The sequence below is a fragment of the Schistocerca americana genome, chromosome 7 (assembly GCF_021461395.2).
Source record: "Schistocerca americana isolate TAMUIC-IGC-003095 chromosome 7, iqSchAmer2.1, whole genome shotgun sequence".
NCBI classification, from domain to species: Eukaryota; Metazoa; Arthropoda; class Insecta; order Orthoptera; family Acrididae; genus Schistocerca; species Schistocerca americana.
Window position 1 is genome coordinate 45,815,218 of NC_060125.1, and position 18,212 is coordinate 45,833,429.

Sequence of the window (18,212 nt, forward strand, 5' to 3'; positions counted from 1 at the left end):
GTTTCCAGACGTGCGGACATCCTAGTCCTTGTACAGATCACTTGGGATTTGCCTGGCAGTCTCTCGCGCTGCCTTTTAGGGAAGCAATATGGAATAGCCCTTGGTGGGATCTAACCCATAGCCTTCCCGTTGTTAGCATGACACACTAACTTAGTGAGCTTACTGCCCACGCAATACGGCCGCTTCAGAACTCCAGCACCTGAGCCACCGTTTCATCTATCTTTATTAAGGCCTTTCGATTCATTTAAACACGTATGCGTTGCTGTTGAGGTTTTCTCGCTGTCGCTTGGAACCCAGGGCCACAGCACAACAACAACGGAGACGTCCGTGAGAAGAGCTACACCTCGACGCAGGAAAAGTATGTTCCGCTATTTCTTTTCGACCGCTCGGGCTGTCACTGTCGTCTCTAGTTAAATCTGCATGGCGTGTTTCTGCATAATTTACTTGTTCTGAAAGATCAAGGGAGTATGTTAGTTTCAGAATGTTTAAAATGCATTGTCAAATGTGTGGTTCGCACCCACGCTCCCTTACGGGAACCAGAGCTTAAATCTGGCGCCTTAGACCGCTCGGCCAATTTGACGTGCGAGGAAAGAGCTCCAGAGACTTCAATCTCTAGCAATATCTCAAAGAACCTCGCTGCGAAACCTGTTTCTTTTTTCGGTAGGATGGAATTATGTCAGTTTTAGAAAATTTAAGACGCAATGTCAGACGTGGCGTAGGAAATGCACCCTCCCTTTCGGGAACCAATGTGGCGCGTTGGACCGCATTCTTCCGTCGTTTCCAGTTTGAACTGTAACTAGCAAAACTGTATTTAGTAATAGGAACATTTTCACAATGATGCAAAGAAAACTAGATATTAGCCAACGGCAAATAAGGCCGTTTCCTAGCAACAGCCACGCTGTGCATTACGCACTCGTGGGAAGCCAATGAAATACTTCCCGTGAGGCTCAAACTGTCGTCCTTCACTTTACAATACTTAGGCACTGCCCCGGTGGTACCGACGCGTACATACTGAAACGTCTTTGGATCGTCAGTGAGTACTTCATATTAGAAATTTCGTGTTCGCCCTGATGTGCATTAAAGGGCAGATTCTTCAGTAAAAGTTAGTTCTGCGCTCAGTTTCAGTATATGGCCCTAGCAGCACCAGGAAAACGGGTTCAGATGTGCTCGCCTTCCACTCGGCGTTGAGCGCCTACAGCGAGATTGCCTTCGGCCTCTGGCGCCAGGAGGGAAGGCGACACATCACGGCGCAAGCAGCGCGTAGCAGAAGGCGGTGGTGGTGTGTCGGTCAGCATGATTGCTTCCCAAGTAGCTGACCCGGGTTCGAAACCCGGACACCGCACGGAAGTTGTCTTCTTTACTCAGGAGAGTGTTTCCAACGCTCGCGATCGTCGAATTTCCGAACTGTCGTGTTACGAATGGTTTTCCTTCGCCACTCGTCCCGCTCCGCCTAGGCTAGTACGGATTGCAATTCACAGCATCGTGTGTCCCCATGTGTCGACTTGTCTCGACTTTGCTCGGCTGACGCGAAAGCTGACGCTTGCAAATGGGCGTATATGTAGAGGATAGGCGCTAGAAACGACTGGGAGAGACCAACTCGACAAACGCACAACGGACCCTTTCATTTGACTGTGGCCGCAGGTTCGCGAATTTGCGTCCCGAGAGGCAAGAGAGGGGTAGGCGTGCTGGACCGTATCATTACCTCGCAGCAACACCGAAAACTAAGGGAAAAGGCAAAATTAAAGAATCCAACAGCACGCAGACTTCTTAGTTAGCCACCGAGCCGTGTACTAAGCACGTAAAAACGCTGCTTAACTTCGGTGATCGGACGAGAACCCGTGTCGCCAGCGTGGCACACAAGTCGGCGAGAACGTTTCCAGACGTGCGGACATCCTAGTCCTTGTACAGATCACTTGGGATTTGCCTGGCAGTCTCTCGCGCTGCCTTTTAGGGAAGCAATATGGAATAGCCCTTGGTGGGATCTAACCCATAGCCTTCCCGTTGTTAGCATGACACACTAACTTAGTGAGCTTACTGCCCACGCAATACGGCCGCTTCAGAACTCCAGCACCTGAGCCACCGTTTCATCTATCTTTATTAAGGCCTTTCGATTCATTTAAACACGTATGCGTTGCTGTTGAGGTTTTCTCGCTGTCGCTTGGAACCCAGGGCCACAGCACAACAACAACGGAGACGTCCGTGAGAAGAGCTACACCTCGACGCAGGAAAAGTATGTTCCGCTATTTCTTTTCGACCGCTCGGGCTGTCACTGTCGTCTCTAGTTAAATCTGCATGGCGTGTTTCTGCATAATTTACTTGTTCTGAAAGATCAAGGGAGTATGTTAGTTTCAGAATGTTTAAAATGCATTGTCAAATGTGTGGTTCGCACCCACGCTCCCTTACGGGAACCAGAGCTTAAATCTGGCGCCTTAGACCGCTCGGCCAATCTGACGTGCGAGGAAAGAGCTCCAGAGACTTCAATCTCTAGCAATATCTCAAAGAACCTCGCTGCGAAACCTGTTTCTTTTTTCGGTAGGATGGAATTATGTCAGTTTTAGAAAATTTAAGACGCAATGTCAGACGTGGCGTAGGAAATGCACCCTCCCTTTCGGGAACCAATGTGGCGCGTTGGACCGCATTCTTCCGTCGTTTCCAGTTTGAACTGTAACTAGCAAAACTGTATTTAGTAATAGGAACATTTTCACAATGATGCAAAGAAAACTAGATATTAGCCAACGGCAAATAAGGCCGTTTCCTAGCAACAGCCACGCTGTGCATTACGCACTCGTGGGAAGCCAATGAAATACTTCCCGTGAGGCTCAAACTGTCGTCCTTCACTTTACAATACTTAGGCACTGCCCCGGTGGTACCGACGCGTACATACTGAAACGTCTTTGGATCGTCAGTGAGTACTTCATATTAGAAATTTCGTGTTCGCCCTGATGTGCATTAAAGGGCAGATTCTTCAGTAAAAGTTAGTTCTGCGCTCAGTTTCAGTATATGGCCCTAGCAGCACCAGGAAAACGGGTTCAGATGTGCTCGCCTTCCACTCGGCGTTGAGCGCCTACAGCGAGATTGCCTTCGGCCTCTGGCGCCAGGAGGGAAGGCGACACATCACGGCGCAAGCAGCGCGTAGCAGAAGGCGGTGGTGGTGTGTCGGTCAGCATGATTGCTTCCCAAGTAGCTGACCCGGGTTCGAAACCCGGACACCGCACGGAAGTTGTCTTCTTTACTCAGGAGAGTGTTTCCAACGCTCGCGATCGTCGAATTTCCGAACTGTCGTGTTACGAATGGTTTTCCTTCGCCACTCGTCCCGCTCCGCCTAGGCTAGTACGGATTGCAATTCACAGCATCGTGTGTCCCCATGTGTCGACTTGTCTCGACTTTGCTCGGCTGACGCGAAAGCTGACGCTTGCAAATGGGCGTATATGTAGAGGATAGGCGCTAGAAACGACTGGGAGAGACCAACTCGACAAACGCACAACGGACCCTTTCATTTGACTGTGGCCGCAGGTTCGCGAATTTGCGTCCCGAGAGGCAAGAGAGGGGTAGGCGTGCTGGACCGTATCATTACCTCGCAGCAACACCGAAAACTAAGGGAAAAGGCAAAATTAAAGAATCCAACAGCACGCAGACTTCTTAGTTAGCCACCGAGCCGTGTACTAAGCACGTAAAAACGCTGCTTAACTTCGGTGATCGGACGAGAACCCGTGTCGCCAGCGTGGCACACAAGTCGGCGAGAACGTTTCCAGACGTGCGGACATCCTAGTCCTTGTACAGATCACTTGGGATTTGCCTGGCAGTCTCTCGCGCTGCCTTTTAGGGAAGCAATATGGAATAGCCCTTGGTGGGATCTAACCCATAGCCTTCCCGTTGTTAGCATGACACACTAACTTAGTGAGCTTACTGCCCACGCAATACGGCCGCTTCAGAACTCCAGCACCTGAGCCACCGTTTCATCTATCTTTATTAAGGCCTTTCGATTCATTTAAACACGTATGCGTTGCTGTTGAGGTTTTCTCGCTGTCGCTTGGAACCCAGGGCCACAGCACAACAACAACGGAGACGTCCGTGAGAAGAGCTACACCTCGACGCAGGAAAAGTATGTTCCGCTATTTCTTTTCGACCGCTCGGGCTGTCACTGTCGTCTCTAGTTAAATCTGCATGGCGTGTTTCTGCATAATTTACTTGTTCTGAAAGATCAAGGGAGTATGTTAGTTTCAGAATGTTTAAAATGCATTGTCAAATGTGTGGTTCGCACCCACGCTCCCTTACGGGAACCAGAGCTTAAATCTGGCGCCTTAGACCGCTCGGCCAATCTGACGTGCGAGGAAAGAGCTCCAGAGACTTCAATCTCTAGCAATATCTCAAAGAACCTCGCTGCGAAACCTGTTTCTTTTTTCGGTAGGATGGAATTATGTCAGTTTTAGAAAATTTAAGACGCAATGTCAGACGTGGCGTAGGAAATGCACCCTCCCTTTCGGGAACCAATGTGGCGCGTTGGACCGCATTCTTCCGTCGTTTCCAGTTTGAACTGTAACTAGCAAAACTGTATTTAGTAATAGGAACATTTTCACAATGATGCAAAGAAAACTAGATATTAGCCAACGGCAAATAAGGCCGTTTCCTAGCAACAGCCACGCTGTGCATTACGCACTCGTGGGAAGCCAATGAAATACTTCCCGTGAGGCTCAAACTGTCGTCCTTCACTTTACAATACTTAGGCACTGCCCCGGTGGTACCGACGCGTACATACTGAAACGTCTTTGGATCGTCAGTGAGTACTTCATATTAGAAATTTCGTGTTCGCCCTGATGTGCATTAAAGGGCAGATTCTTCAGTAAAAGTTAGTTCTGCGCTCAGTTTCAGTATATGGCCCTAGCAGCACCAGGAAAACGGGTTCAGATGTGCTCGCCTTCCACTCGGCGTTGAGCGCCTACAGCGAGATTGCCTTCGGCCTCTGGCGCCAGGAGGGAAGGCGACACATCACGGCGCAAGCAGCGCGTAGCAGAAGGCGGTGGTGGTGTGTCGGTCAGCATGATTGCTTCCCAAGTAGCTGACCCGGGTTCGAAACCCGGACACCGCACGGAAGTTGTCTTCTTTACTCAGGAGAGTGTTTCCAACGCTCGCGATCGTCGAATTTCCGAACTGTCGTGTTACGAATGGTTTTCCTTCGCCACTCGTCCCGCTCCGCCTAGGCTAGTACGGATTGCAATTCACAGCATCGTGTGTCCCCATGTGTCGACTTGTCTCGACTTTGCTCGGCTGACGCGAAAGCTGACGCTTGCAAATGGGCGTATATGTAGAGGATAGGCGCTAGAAACGACTGGGAGAGACCAACTCGACAAACGCACAACGGACCCTTTCATTTGACTGTGGCCGCAGGTTCGCGAATTTGCGTCCCGAGAGGCAAGAGAGGGGTAGGCGTGCTGGACCGTATCATTACCTCGCAGCAACACCGAAAACTAAGGGAAAAGGCAAAATTAAAGAATCCAACAGCACGCAGACTTCTTAGTTAGCCACCGAGCCGTGTACTAAGCACGTAAAAACGCTGCTTAACTTCGGTGATCGGACGAGAACCCGTGTCGCCAGCGTGGCACACAAGTCGGCGAGAACGTTTCCAGACGTGCGGACATCCTAGTCCTTGTACAGATCACTTGGGATTTGCCTGGCAGTCTCTCGCGCTGCCTTTTAGGGAAGCAATATGGAATAGCCCTTGGTGGGATCTAACCCATAGCCTTCCCGTTGTTAGCATGACACACTAACTTAGTGAGCTTACTGCCCACGCAATACGGCCGCTTCAGAACTCCAGCACCTGAGCCACCGTTTCATCTATCTTTATTAAGGCCTTTCGATTCATTTAAACACGTATGCGTTGCTGTTGAGGTTTTCTCGCTGTCGCTTGGAACCCAGGGCCACAGCACAACAACAACGGAGACGTCCGTGAGAAGAGCTACACCTCGACGCAGGAAAAGTATGTTCCGCTATTTCTTTTCGACCGCTCGGGCTGTCACTGTCGTCTCTAGTTAAATCTGCATGGCGTGTTTCTGCATAATTTACTTGTTCTGAAAGATCAAGGGAGTATGTTAGTTTCAGAATGTTTAAAATGCATTGTCAAATGTGTGGTTCGCACCCACGCTCCCTTACGGGAACCAGAGCTTAAATCTGGCGCCTTAGACCGCTCGGCCAATCTGACGTGCGAGGAAAGAGCTCCAGAGACTTCAATCTCTAGCAATATCTCAAAGAACCTCGCTGCGAAACCTGTTTCTTTTTTCGGTAGGATGGAATTATGTCAGTTTTAGAAAATTTAAGACGCAATGTCAGACGTGGCGTAGGAAATGCACCCTCCCTTTCGGGAACCAATGTGGCGCGTTGGACCGCATTCTTCCGTCGTTTCCAGTTTGAACTGTAACTAGCAAAACTGTATTTAGTAATAGGAACATTTTCACAATGATGCAAAGAAAACTAGATATTAGCCAACGGCAAATAAGGCCGTTTCCTAGCAACAGCCACGCTGTGCATTACGCACTCGTGGGAAGCCAATGAAATACTTCCCGTGAGGCTCAAACTGTCGTCCTTCACTTTACAATACTTAGGCACTGCCCCGGTGGTACCGACGCGTACATACTGAAACGTCTTTGGATCGTCAGTGAGTACTTCATATTAGAAATTTCGTGTTCGCCCTGATGTGCATTAAAGGGCAGATTCTTCAGTAAAAGTTAGTTCTGCGCTCAGTTTCAGTATATGGCCCTAGCAGCACCAGGAAAACGGGTTCAGATGTGCTCGCCTTCCACTCGGCGTTGAGCGCCTACAGCGAGATTGCCTTCGGCCTCTGGCGCCAGGAGGGAAGGCGACACATCACGGCGCAAGCAGCGCGTAGCAGAAGGCGGTGGTGGTGTGTCGGTCAGCATGATTGCTTCCCAAGTAGCTGACCCGGGTTCGAAACCCGGACACCGCACGGAAGTTGTCTTCTTTACTCAGGAGAGTGTTTCCAACGCTCGCGATCGTCGAATTTCCGAACTGTCGTGTTACGAATGGTTTTCCTTCGCCACTCGTCCCGCTCCGCCTAGGCTAGTACGGATTGCAATTCACAGCATCGTGTGTCCCCATGTGTCGACTTGTCTCGACTTTGCTCGGCTGACGCGAAAGCTGACGCTTGCAAATGGGCGTATATGTAGAGGATAGGCGCTAGAAACGACTGGGAGAGACCAACTCGACAAACGCACAACGGACCCTTTCATTTGACTGTGGCCGCAGGTTCGCGAATTTGCGTCCCGAGAGGCAAGAGAGGGGTCAGCGTGCTGGACCGTATCATTACCTCGCAGCAACACCGAAAACTAAGGGAAAAGGCAAAATTAAAGAATCCAACAGCACGCAGACTTCCTAGTTAGCCACCGAGCCGTGTACTAAGCACGTAAAAACGCTGCTTAACTTCGGTGATCGGACGAGAACCCGTGTCGTCAGCGTGGCACACAAGTCGGCGAGAACGTTTCCAGACGTGCGGACATCCTAGTCCTTGTACAGATCACTTGGGATTTGCCTGGCAGTCTCTCGCGCTGCCTTTTAGGGAAGCAATATGGAATAGCCCTTGGTGGGATCTAACCCATAGCCTTCCCGTTGTTAGCATGACACACTAACTTAGTGAGCTTACTGCCCACGCAATACGGCCGCTTCAGAACTCCAGCACCTGAGCCACCGTTTCATCTATCTTTATTAAGGCCTTTCGATTCATTTAAACACGTATGCGTTGCTGTTGAGGTTTTCTCGCTGTCGCTTGGAACCCAGGGCCACAGCACAACAACAACGGAGACGTCCGTGAGAAGAGCTACACCTCGACGCAGGAAAAGTATGTTCCGCTATTTCTTTTCGACCGCTCGGGCTGTCACTGTCGTCTCTAGTTAAATCTGCATGGCGTGTTTCTGCATAATTTACTTGTTCTGAAAGATCAAGGGAGTATGTTAGTTTCAGAATGTTTAAAATGCATTGTCAAATGTGTGGTTCGCACCCACGCTCCCTTACGGGAACCAGAGCTTAAATCTGGCGCCTTAGACCGCTCGGCCAATCTGACGTGCGAGGAAAGAGCTCCAGAGACTTCAATCTCTAGCAATATCTCAAAGAACCTCGCTGCGAAACCTGTTTCTTTTTTCGGTAGGATGGAATTATGTCAGTTTTAGAAAATTTAAGACGCAATGTCAGACGTGGCGTAGGAAATGCACCCTCCCTTTCGGGAACCAATGTGGCGCGTTGGACCGCATTCTTCCGTCGTTTCCAGTTTGAACTGTAACTAGCAAAACTGTATTTAGTAATAGGAACATTTTCACAATGATGCAAAGAAAACTAGATATTAGCCAACGGCAAATAAGGCCGTTTCCTAGCAACAGCCACGCTGTGCATTACGCACTCGTGGGAAGCCAATGAAATACTTCCCGTGAGGCTCAAACTGTCGTCCTTCACTTTACAATACTTAGGCACTGCCCCGGTGGTACCGACGCGTACATACTGAAACGTCTTTGGATCGTCAGTGAGTACTTCATATTAGAAATTTCGTGTTCGCCCTGATGTGCATTAAAGGGCAGATTCTTCAGTAAAAGTTAGTTCTGCGCTCAGTTTCAGTATATGGCCCTAGCAGCACCAGGAAAACGGGTTCAGATGTGCTCGCCTTCCACTCGGCGTTGAGCGCCTACAGCGAGATTGCCTTCGGCCTCTGGCGCCAGGAGGGAAGGCGACACATCACGGCGCAAGCAGCGCGTAGCAGAAGGCGGTGGTGGTGTGTCGGTCAGCATGATTGCTTCCCAAGTAGCTGACCCGGGTTCGAAACCCGGACACCGCACGGAAGTTGTCTTCTTTACTCAGGAGAGTGTTTCCAACGCTCGCGATCGTCGAATTTCCGAACTGTCGTGTTACGAATGGTTTTCCTTCGCCACTCGTCCCGCTCCGCCTAGGCTAGTACGGATTGCAATTCACAGCATCGTGTGTCCCCATGTGTCGACTTGTCTCGACTTTGCTCGGCTGACGCGAAAGCTGACGCTTGCAAATGGGCGTATATGTAGAGGATAGGCGCTAGAAACGACTGGGAGAGACCAACTCGACAAACGCACAACGGACCCTTTCATTTGACTGTGGCCGCAGGTTCGCGAATTTGCGTCCCGAGAGGCAAGAGAGGGGTCAGCGTGCTGGACCGTATCATTACCTCGCAGCAACACCGAAAACTAAGGGAAAAGGCAAAATTAAAGAATCCAACAGCACGCAGACTTCCTAGTTAGCCACCGAGCCGTGTACTAAGCACGTAAAAACGCTGCTTAACTTCGGTGATCGGACGAGAACCCGTGTCGTCAGCGTGGCACACAAGTCGGCGAGAACGTTTCCAGACGTGCGGACATCCTAGTCCTTGTACAGATCACTTGGGATTTGCCTGGCAGTCTCTCGCGCTGCCTTTTAGGGAAGCAATATGGAATAGCCCTTGGTGGGATCTAACCCATAGCCTTCCCGTTGTTAGCATGACACACTAACTTAGTGAGCTTACTGCCCACGCAATACGGCCGCTTCAGAACTCCAGCACCTGAGCCACCGTTTCATCTATCTTTATTAAGGCCTTTCGATTCATTTAAACACGTATGCGTTGCTGTTGAGGTTTTCTCGCTGTCGCTTGGAACCCAGGGCCACAGCACAACAACAACGGAGACGTCCGTGAGAAGAGCTACACCTCGACGCAGGAAAAGTATGTTCCGCTATTTCTTTTCGACCGCTCGGGCTGTCACTGTCGTCTCTAGTTAAATCTGCATGGCGTGTTTCTGCATAATTTACTTGTTCTGAAAGATCAAGGGAGTATGTTAGTTTCAGAATGTTTAAAATGCATTGTCAAATGTGTGGTTCGCACCCACGCTCCCTTACGGGAACCAGAGCTTAAATCTGGCGCCTTAGACCGCTCGGCCAATCTGACGTGCGAGGAAAGAGCTCCAGAGACTTCAATCTCTAGCAATATCTCAAAGAACCTCGCTGCGAAACCTGTTTCTTTTTTCGGTAGGATGGAATTATGTCAGTTTTAGAAAATTTAAGACGCAATGTCAGACGTGGCGTAGGAAATGCACCCTCCCTTTCGGGAACCAATGTGGCGCGTTGGACCGCATTCTTCCGTCGTTTCCAGTTTGAACTGTAACTAGCAAAACTGTATTTAGTAATAGGAACATTTTCACAATGATGCAAAGAAAACTAGATATTAGCCAACGGCAAATAAGGCCGTTTCCTAGCAACAGCCACGCTGTGCATTACGCACTCGTGGGAAGCCAATGAAATACTTCCCGTGAGGCTCAAACTGTCGTCCTTCACTTTACAATACTTAGGCACTGCCCCGGTGGTACCGACGCGTACATACTGAAACGTCTTTGGATCGTCAGTGAGTACTTCATATTAGAAATTTCGTGTTCGCCCTGATGTGCATTAAAGGGCAGATTCTTCAGTAAAAGTTAGTTCTGCGCTCAGTTTCAGTATATGGCCCTAGCAGCACCAGGAAAACGGGTTCAGATGTGCTCGCCTTCCACTCGGCGTTGAGCGCCTACAGCGAGATTGCCTTCGGCCTCTGGCGCCAGGAGGGAAGGCGACACATCACGGCGCAAGCAGCGCGTAGCAGAAGGCGGTGGTGGTGTGTCGGTCAGCATGATTGCTTCCCAAGTAGCTGACCCGGGTTCGAAACCCGGACACCGCACGGAAGTTGTCTTCTTTACTCAGGAGAGTGTTTCCAACGCTCGCGATCGTCGAATTTCCGAACTGTCGTGTTACGAATGGTTTTCCTTCGCCACTCGTCCCGCTCCGCCTAGGCTAGTACGGATTGCAATTCACAGCATCGTGTGTCCCCATGTGTCGACTTGTCTCGACTTTGCTCGGCTGACGCGAAAGCTGACGCTTGCAAATGGGCGTATATGTAGAGGATAGGCGCTAGAAACGACTGGGAGAGACCAACTCGACAAACGCACAACGGACCCTTTCATTTGACTGTGGCCGCAGGTTCGCGAATTTGCGTCCCGAGAGGCAAGAGAGGGGTCAGCGTGCTGGACCGTATCATTACCTCGCAGCAACACCGAAAACTAAGGGAAAAGGCAAAATTAAAGAATCCAACAGCACGCAGACTTCCTAGTTAGCCACCGAGCCGTGTACTAAGCACGTAAAAACGCTGCTTAACTTCGGTGATCGGACGAGAACCCGTGTCGTCAGCGTGGCACACAAGTCGGCGAGAACGTTTCCAGACGTGCGGACATCCTAGTCCTTGTACAGATCACTTGGGATTTGCCTGGCAGTCTCTCGCGCTGCCTTTTAGGGAAGCAATATGGAATAGCCCTTGGTGGGATCTAACCCATAGCCTTCCCGTTGTTAGCATGACACACTAACTTAGTGAGCTTACTGCCCACGCAATACGGCCGCTTCAGAACTCCAGCACCTGAGCCACCGTTTCATCTATCTTTATTAAGGCCTTTCGATTCATTTAAACACGTATGCGTTGCTGTTGAGGTTTTCTCGCTGTCGCTTGGAACCCAGGGCCACAGCACAACAACAACGGAGACGTCCGTGAGAAGAGCTACACCTCGACGCAGGAAAAGTATGTTCCGCTATTTCTTTTCGACCGCTCGGGCTGTCACTGTCGTCTCTAGTTAAATCTGCATGGCGTGTTTCTGCATAATTTACTTGTTCTGAAAGATCAAGGGAGTATGTTAGTTTCAGAATGTTTAAAATGCATTGTCAAATGTGTGGTTCGCACCCACGCTCCCTTACGGGAACCAGAGCTTAAATCTGGCGCCTTAGACCGCTCGGCCAATCTGACGTGCGAGGAAAGAGCTCCAGAGACTTCAATCTCTAGCAATATCTCAAAGAACCTCGCTGCGAAACCTGTTTCTTTTTTCGGTAGGATGGAATTATGTCAGTTTTAGAAAATTTAAGACGCAATGTCAGACGTGGCGTAGGAAATGCACCCTCCCTTTCGGGAACCAATGTGGCGCGTTGGACCGCATTCTTCCGTCGTTTCCAGTTTGAACTGTAACTAGCAAAACTGTATTTAGTAATAGGAACATTTTCACAATGATGCAAAGAAAACTAGATATTAGCCAACGGCAAATAAGGCCGTTTCCTAGCAACAGCCACGCTGTGCATTACGCACTCGTGGGAAGCCAATGAAATACTTCCCGTGAGGCTCAAACTGTCGTCCTTCACTTTACAATACTTAGGCACTGCCCCGGTGGTACCGACGCGTACATACTGAAACGTCTTTGGATCGTCAGCGAGTACTTCATATTAGAAATTTCGTGTTCGCCCTGATGTGCATTAAAGGGCAGATTCTTCAGTAAAAGTTAGTTCTGCGCTCAGTTTCAGTATATGGCCCTAGCAGCACCAGGAAAACGGGTTCAGATGTGCTCGCCTTCCACCCGGCGTTGAGCGCCTACAGCGAGATTGCCTTCGGCCTCTGGCGCCAGGAGGGAAGGCGACACATCACGGCGCAAGCAGCGCGTAGCAGAAGGCGGTGGTGGTGTGTCGGTCAGCATGATTGCTTCCCAAGTAGCTGACCCGGGTTCGAAACCCGGACACCGCACGGAAGTTGTCTTCTTTACTCAGGAGAGTGTTTCCAACGCTCGCGATCGTCGAATTTCCGAACTGTCGTGTTACGAATGGTTTTCCTTCGCCACTCGTCCCGCTCCGCCTAGGCTAGTACGGATTGCAATTCACAGCATCGTGTGTCCCCATGTGTCGACTTGTCTCGACTTTGCTCGGCTGACGCGAAAGCTGACGCTTGCAAATGGGCGTATATGTAGAGGATAGGCGCTAGAAACGACTGGGAGAGACCAACTCGACAAACGCACAACGGACCCTTTCATTTGACTGTGGCCGCAGGTTCGCGAATTTGCGTCCCGAGAGGCAAGAGAGGGGTCAGCGTGCTGGACCGTATCATTACCTCGCAGCAACACCGAAAACTAAGGGAAAAGGCAAAATTAAAGAATCCAACAGCACGCAGACTTCCTAGTTAGCCACCGAGCCGTGTACTAAGCACGTAAAAACGCTGCTTAACTTCGGTGATCGGACGAGAACCCGTGTCGTCAGCGTGGCACACAAGTCGGCGAGAACGTTTCCAGACGTGCGGACATCCTAGTCCTTGTACAGATCACTTGGGATTTGCCTGGCAGTCTCTCGCGCTGCCTTTTAGGGAAGCAATATGGAATAGCCCTTGGTGGGATCTAACCCATAGCCTTCCCGTTGTTAGCATGACACACTAACTTAGTGAGCTTACTGCCCACGCAATACGGCCGCTTCAGAACTCCAGCACCTGAGCCACCGTTTCATCTATCTTTATTAAGGCCTTTCGATTCATTTAAACACGTATGCGTTGCTGTTGAGGTTTTCTCGCTGTCGCTTGGAACCCAGGGCCACAGCACAACAACAACGGAGACGTCCGTGAGAAGAGCTACACCTCGACGCAGGAAAAGTATGTTCCGCTATTTCTTTTCGACCGCTCGGGCTGTCACTGTCGTCTCTAGTTAAATCTGCATGGCGTGTTTCTGCATAATTTACTTGTTCTGAAAGATCAAGGGAGTATGTTAGTTTCAGAATGTTTAAAATGCATTGTCAAATGTGTGGTTCGCACCCACGCTCCCTTACGGGAACCAGAGCTTAAATCTGGCGCCTTAGACCGCTCGGCCAATCTGACGTGCGAGGAAAGAGCTCCAGAGACTTCAATCTCTAGCAATATCTCAAAGAACCTCGCTGCGAAACCTGTTTCTTTTTTCGGTAGGATGGAATTATGTCAGTTTTAGAAAATTTAAGACGCAATGTCAGACGTGGCGTAGGAAATGCACCCTCCCTTTCGGGAACCAATGTGGCGCGTTGGACCGCATTCTTCCGTCGTTTCCAGTTTGAACTGTAACTAGCAAAACTGTATTTAGTAATAGGAACATTTTCACAATGATGCAAAGAAAACTAGATATTAGCCAACGGCAAATAAGGCCGTTTCCTAGCAACAGCCACGCTGTGCATTACGCACTCGTGGGAAGCCAATGAAATACTTCCCGTGAGGCTCAAACTGTCGTCCTTCACTTTACAATACTTAGGCACTGCCCCGGTGGTACCGACGCGTACATACTGAAACGTCTTTGGATCGTCAGCGAGTACTTCATATTAGAAATTTCGTGTTCGCCCTGATGTGCATTAAAGGGCAGATTCTTCAGTAAAAGTTAGTTCTGCGCTCAGTTTCAGTATATGGCCCTAGCAGCACCAGGAAAACGGGTTCAGATGTGCTCGCCTTCCACCCGGCGTTGAGCGCCTACAGCGAGATTGCCTTCGGCCTCTGGCGCCAGGAGGGAAGGCGACACATCACGGCGCAAGCAGCGCGTAGCAGAAGGCGGTGGTGGTGTGTCGGTCAGCATGATTGCTTCCCAAGTAGCTGACCCGGGTTCGAAACCCGGACACCGCACGGAAGTTGTCTTCTTTACTCAGGAGAGTGTTTCCAACGCTCGCGATCGTCGAATTTCCGAACTGTCGTGTTACGAATGGTTTTCCTTCGCCACTCGTCCCGCTCCGCCTAGGCTAGTACGGATTGCAATTCACAGCATCGTGTGTCCCCATGTGTCGACTTGTCTCGACTTTGCTCGGCTGACGCGAAAGCTGACGCTTGCAAATGGGCGTATATGTAGAGGATAGGCGCTAGAAACGACTGGGAGAGACCAACTCGACAAACGCACAACGGACCCTTTCATTTGACTGTGGCCGCAGGTTCGCGAATTTGCGTCCCGAGAGGCAAGAGAGGGGTCAGCGTGCTGGACCGTATCATTACCTCGCAGCAACACCGAAAACTAAGGGAAAAGGCAAAATTAAAGAATCCAACAGCACGCAGACTTCCTAGTTAGCCACCGAGCCGTGTACTAAGCACGTAAAAACGCTGCTTAACTTCGGTGATCGGACGAGAACCCGTGTCGTCAGCGTGGCACACAAGTCGGCGAGAACGTTTCCAGACGTGCGGACATCCTAGTCCTTGTACAGATCACTTGGGATTTGCCTGGCAGTCTCTCGCGCTGCCTTTTAGGGAAGCAATATGGAATAGCCCTTGGTGGGATCTAACCCATAGCCTTCCCGTTGTTAGCATGACACACTAACTTAGTGAGCTTACTGCCCACGCAATACGGCCGCTTCAGAACTCCAGCACCTGAGCCACCGTTTCATCTATCTTTATTAAGGCCTTTCGATTCATTTAAACACGTATGCGTTGCTGTTGAGGTTTTCTCGCTGTCGCTTGGAACCCAGGGCCACAGCACAACAACAACGGAGACGTCCGTGAGAAGAGCTACACCTCGACGCAGGAAAAGTATGTTCCGCTATTTCTTTTCGACCGCTCGGGCTGTCACTGTCGTCTCTAGTTAAATCTGCATGGCGTGTTTCTGCATAATTTACTTGTTCTGAAAGATCAAGGGAGTATGTTAGTTTCAGAATGTTTAAAATGCATTGTCAAATGTGTGGTTCGCACCCACGCTCCCTTACGGGAACCAGAGCTTAAATCTGGCGCCTTAGACCGCTCGGCCAATCTGACGTGCGAGGAAAGAGCTCCAGAGACTTCAATCTCTAGCAATATCTCAAAGAACCTCGCTGCGAAACCTGTTTCTTTTTTCGGTAGGATGGAATTATGTCAGTTTTAGAAAATTTAAGACGCAATGTCAGACGTGGCGTAGGAAATGCACCCTCCCTTTCGGGAACCAATGTGGCGCGTTGGACCGCATTCTTCCGTCGTTTCCAGTTTGAACTGTAACTAGCAAAACTGTATTTAGTAATAGGAACATTTTCACAATGATGCAAAGAAAACTAGATATTAGCCAACGGCAAATAAGGCCGTTTCCTAGCAACAGCCACGCTGTGCATTACGCACTCGTGGGAAGCCAATGAAATACTTCCCGTGAGGCTCAAACTGTCGTCCTTCACTTTACAATACTTAGGCACTGCCCCGGTGGTACCGACGCGTACATACTGAAACGTCTTTGGATCGTCAGCGAGTACTTCATATTAGAAATTTCGTGTTCGCCCTGATGTGCATTAAAGGGCAGATTCTTCAGTAAAAGTTAGTTCTGCGCTCAGTTTCAGTATATGGCCCTAGCAGCACCAGGAAAACGGGTTCAGATGTGCTCGCCTTCCACCCGGCGTTGAGCGCCTACAGCGAGATTGCCTTCGGCCTCTGGCGCCAGGAGGGAAGGCGACACATCACGGCGCAAGCAGCGCGTAGCAGAAGGCGGTGGTGGTGTGTCGGTCAGCATGATTGCTTCCCAAGTAGCTGACCCGGGTTCGAAACCCGGACACCGCACGGAAGTTGTCTTCTTTACTCAGGAGAGTGTTTCCAACGCTCGCGATCGTCGAATTTCCGAACTGTCGTGTTACGAATGGTTTTCCTTCGCCACTCGTCCCGCTCCGCCTAGGCTAGTACGGATTGCAATTCACAGCATCGTGTGTCCCCATGTGTCGACTTGTCTCGACTTTGCTCGGCTGACGCGAAAGCTGACGCTTGCAAATGGGCGTATATGTAGAGGATAGGCGCTAGAAACGACTGGGAGAGACCAACTCGACAAACGCACAACGGACCCTTTCATTTGACTGTGGCCGCAGGTTCGCGAATTTGCGTCCCGAGAGGCAAGAGAGGGGTAGGCGTGCTGGACCGTATCATTACCTCGCAGCAACACCGAAAACTAAGGGAAAAGGCAAAATTAAAGAATCCAACAGCACGCAGACTTCTTAGTTAGCCACCGAGCCGTGTACTAAGCACGTAAAAACGCTGCTTAACTTCGGTGATCGGACGAGAACCCGTGTCGCCAGCGTGGCACACAAGTCGGCGAGAACGTTTCCAGACGTGCGGACATCCTAGTCCTTGTACAGATCACTTGGGATTTGCCTGGCAGTCTCTCGCGCTGCCTTTTAGGGAAGCAATATGGAATAGCCCTTGGTGGGATCTAACCCATAGCCTTCCCGTTGTTAGCATGACACACTAACTTAGTGAGCTTACTGCCCACGCAATACGGCCGCTTCAGAACTCCAGCACCTGAGCCACCGTTTCATCTATCTTTATTAAGGCCTTTCGATTCATTTAAACACGTATGCGTTGCTGTTGAGGTTTTCTCGCTGTCGCTTGGAACCCAGGGCCACAGCACAACAACAACGGAGACGTCCGTGAGAAGAGCTACACCTCGACGCAGGAAAAGTATGTTCCGCTATTTCTTTTCGACCGCTCGGGCTGTCACTGTCGTCTCTAGTTAAATCTGCATGGCGTGTTTCTGCATAATTTACTTGTTCTGAAAGATCAAGGGAGTATGTTAGTTTCAGAATGTTTAAAATGCATTGTCAAATGTGTGGTTCGCACCCACGCTCCCTTACGGGAACCAGAGCTTAAATCTGGCGCCTTAGACCGCTCGGCCAATCTGACGTGCGAGGAAAGAGCTCCAGAGACTTCAATCTCTAGCAATATCTCAAAGAACCTCGCTGCGAAACCTGTTTCTTTTTTCGGTAGGATGGAATTATGTCAGTTTTAGAAAATTTAAGACGCAATGTCAGACGTGGCGTAGGAAATGCACCCTCCCTTTCGGGAACCAATGTGGCGCGTTGGACCGCATTCTTCCGTCGTTTCCAGTTTGAACTGTAACTAGCAAAACTGTATTTAGTAATAGGAACATTTTCACAATGATGCAAAGAAAACTAGATATTAGCCAACGGCAAATAAGGCCGTTTCCTAGCAACAGCCACGCTGTGCATTACGCACTCGTGGGAAGCCAATGAAATACTTCCCGTGAGGCTCAAACTGTCGTCCTTCACTTTACAATACTTAGGCACTGCCCCGGTGGTACCGACGCGTACATACTGAAACGTCTTTGGATCGTCAGTGAGTACTTCATATTAGAAATTTCGTGTTCGCCCTGATGTGCATTAAAGGGCAGATTCTTCAGTAAAAGTTAGTTCTGCGCTCAGTTTCAGTATATGGCCCTAGCAGCACCAGGAAAACGGGTTCAGATGTGCTCGCCTTCCACTCGGCGTTGAGCGCCTACAGCGAGATTGCCTTCGGCCTCTGGCGCCAGGAGGGAAGGCGACACATCACGGCGCAAGCAGCGCGTAGCAGAAGGCGGTGGTGGTGTGTCGGTCAGCATGATTGCTTCCCAAGTAGCTGACCCGGGTTCGAAACCCGGACACCGCACGGAAGTTGTCTTCTTTACTCA

The 18,212-nt window shown here is 50.1% G+C and overlaps 10 non-coding genes across 10 annotated transcripts; all 10 read right to left on the reverse strand.

The window, feature by feature from the left end:
• Window positions 1-496: 496 nt before the first annotated feature.
• On the reverse strand, window positions 497-580 carry Trnal-uaa. Its single transcript has one exon. It is a non-coding gene; the product is annotated as a tRNA-Leu (tRNA).
• A 1,788-nt stretch (window positions 581-2,368) lies between these two features.
• Trnal-uaa lies at window positions 2,369-2,452 on the reverse strand. Its single transcript has one exon. It is a non-coding gene; the product is annotated as a tRNA-Leu (tRNA).
• Window positions 2,453-4,240: 1,788 nt separating this feature from the next.
• Trnal-uaa lies at window positions 4,241-4,324 on the reverse strand. The gene has a single exon. It is a non-coding gene; the product is annotated as a tRNA-Leu (tRNA).
• A 1,788-nt stretch (window positions 4,325-6,112) lies between these two features.
• Window positions 6,113-6,196, reverse strand: Trnal-uaa. The gene has a single exon. It is a non-coding gene; the product is annotated as a tRNA-Leu (tRNA).
• A 1,788-nt stretch (window positions 6,197-7,984) lies between these two features.
• Window positions 7,985-8,068, reverse strand: Trnal-uaa. The gene has a single exon. It is a non-coding gene; the product is annotated as a tRNA-Leu (tRNA).
• A 1,788-nt stretch (window positions 8,069-9,856) lies between these two features.
• On the reverse strand, window positions 9,857-9,940 carry Trnal-uaa. Its single transcript has one exon. It is a non-coding gene; the product is annotated as a tRNA-Leu (tRNA).
• A 1,788-nt stretch (window positions 9,941-11,728) lies between these two features.
• Window positions 11,729-11,812, reverse strand: Trnal-uaa. The gene has a single exon. It is a non-coding gene; the product is annotated as a tRNA-Leu (tRNA).
• A 1,788-nt stretch (window positions 11,813-13,600) lies between these two features.
• Trnal-uaa lies at window positions 13,601-13,684 on the reverse strand. The gene has a single exon. It is a non-coding gene; the product is annotated as a tRNA-Leu (tRNA).
• A 1,788-nt stretch (window positions 13,685-15,472) lies between these two features.
• Trnal-uaa lies at window positions 15,473-15,556 on the reverse strand. Its single transcript has one exon. It is a non-coding gene; the product is annotated as a tRNA-Leu (tRNA).
• A 1,788-nt stretch (window positions 15,557-17,344) lies between these two features.
• Trnal-uaa lies at window positions 17,345-17,428 on the reverse strand. Its single transcript has one exon. It is a non-coding gene; the product is annotated as a tRNA-Leu (tRNA).
• Window positions 17,429-18,212: the final 784 nt, after the last annotated feature.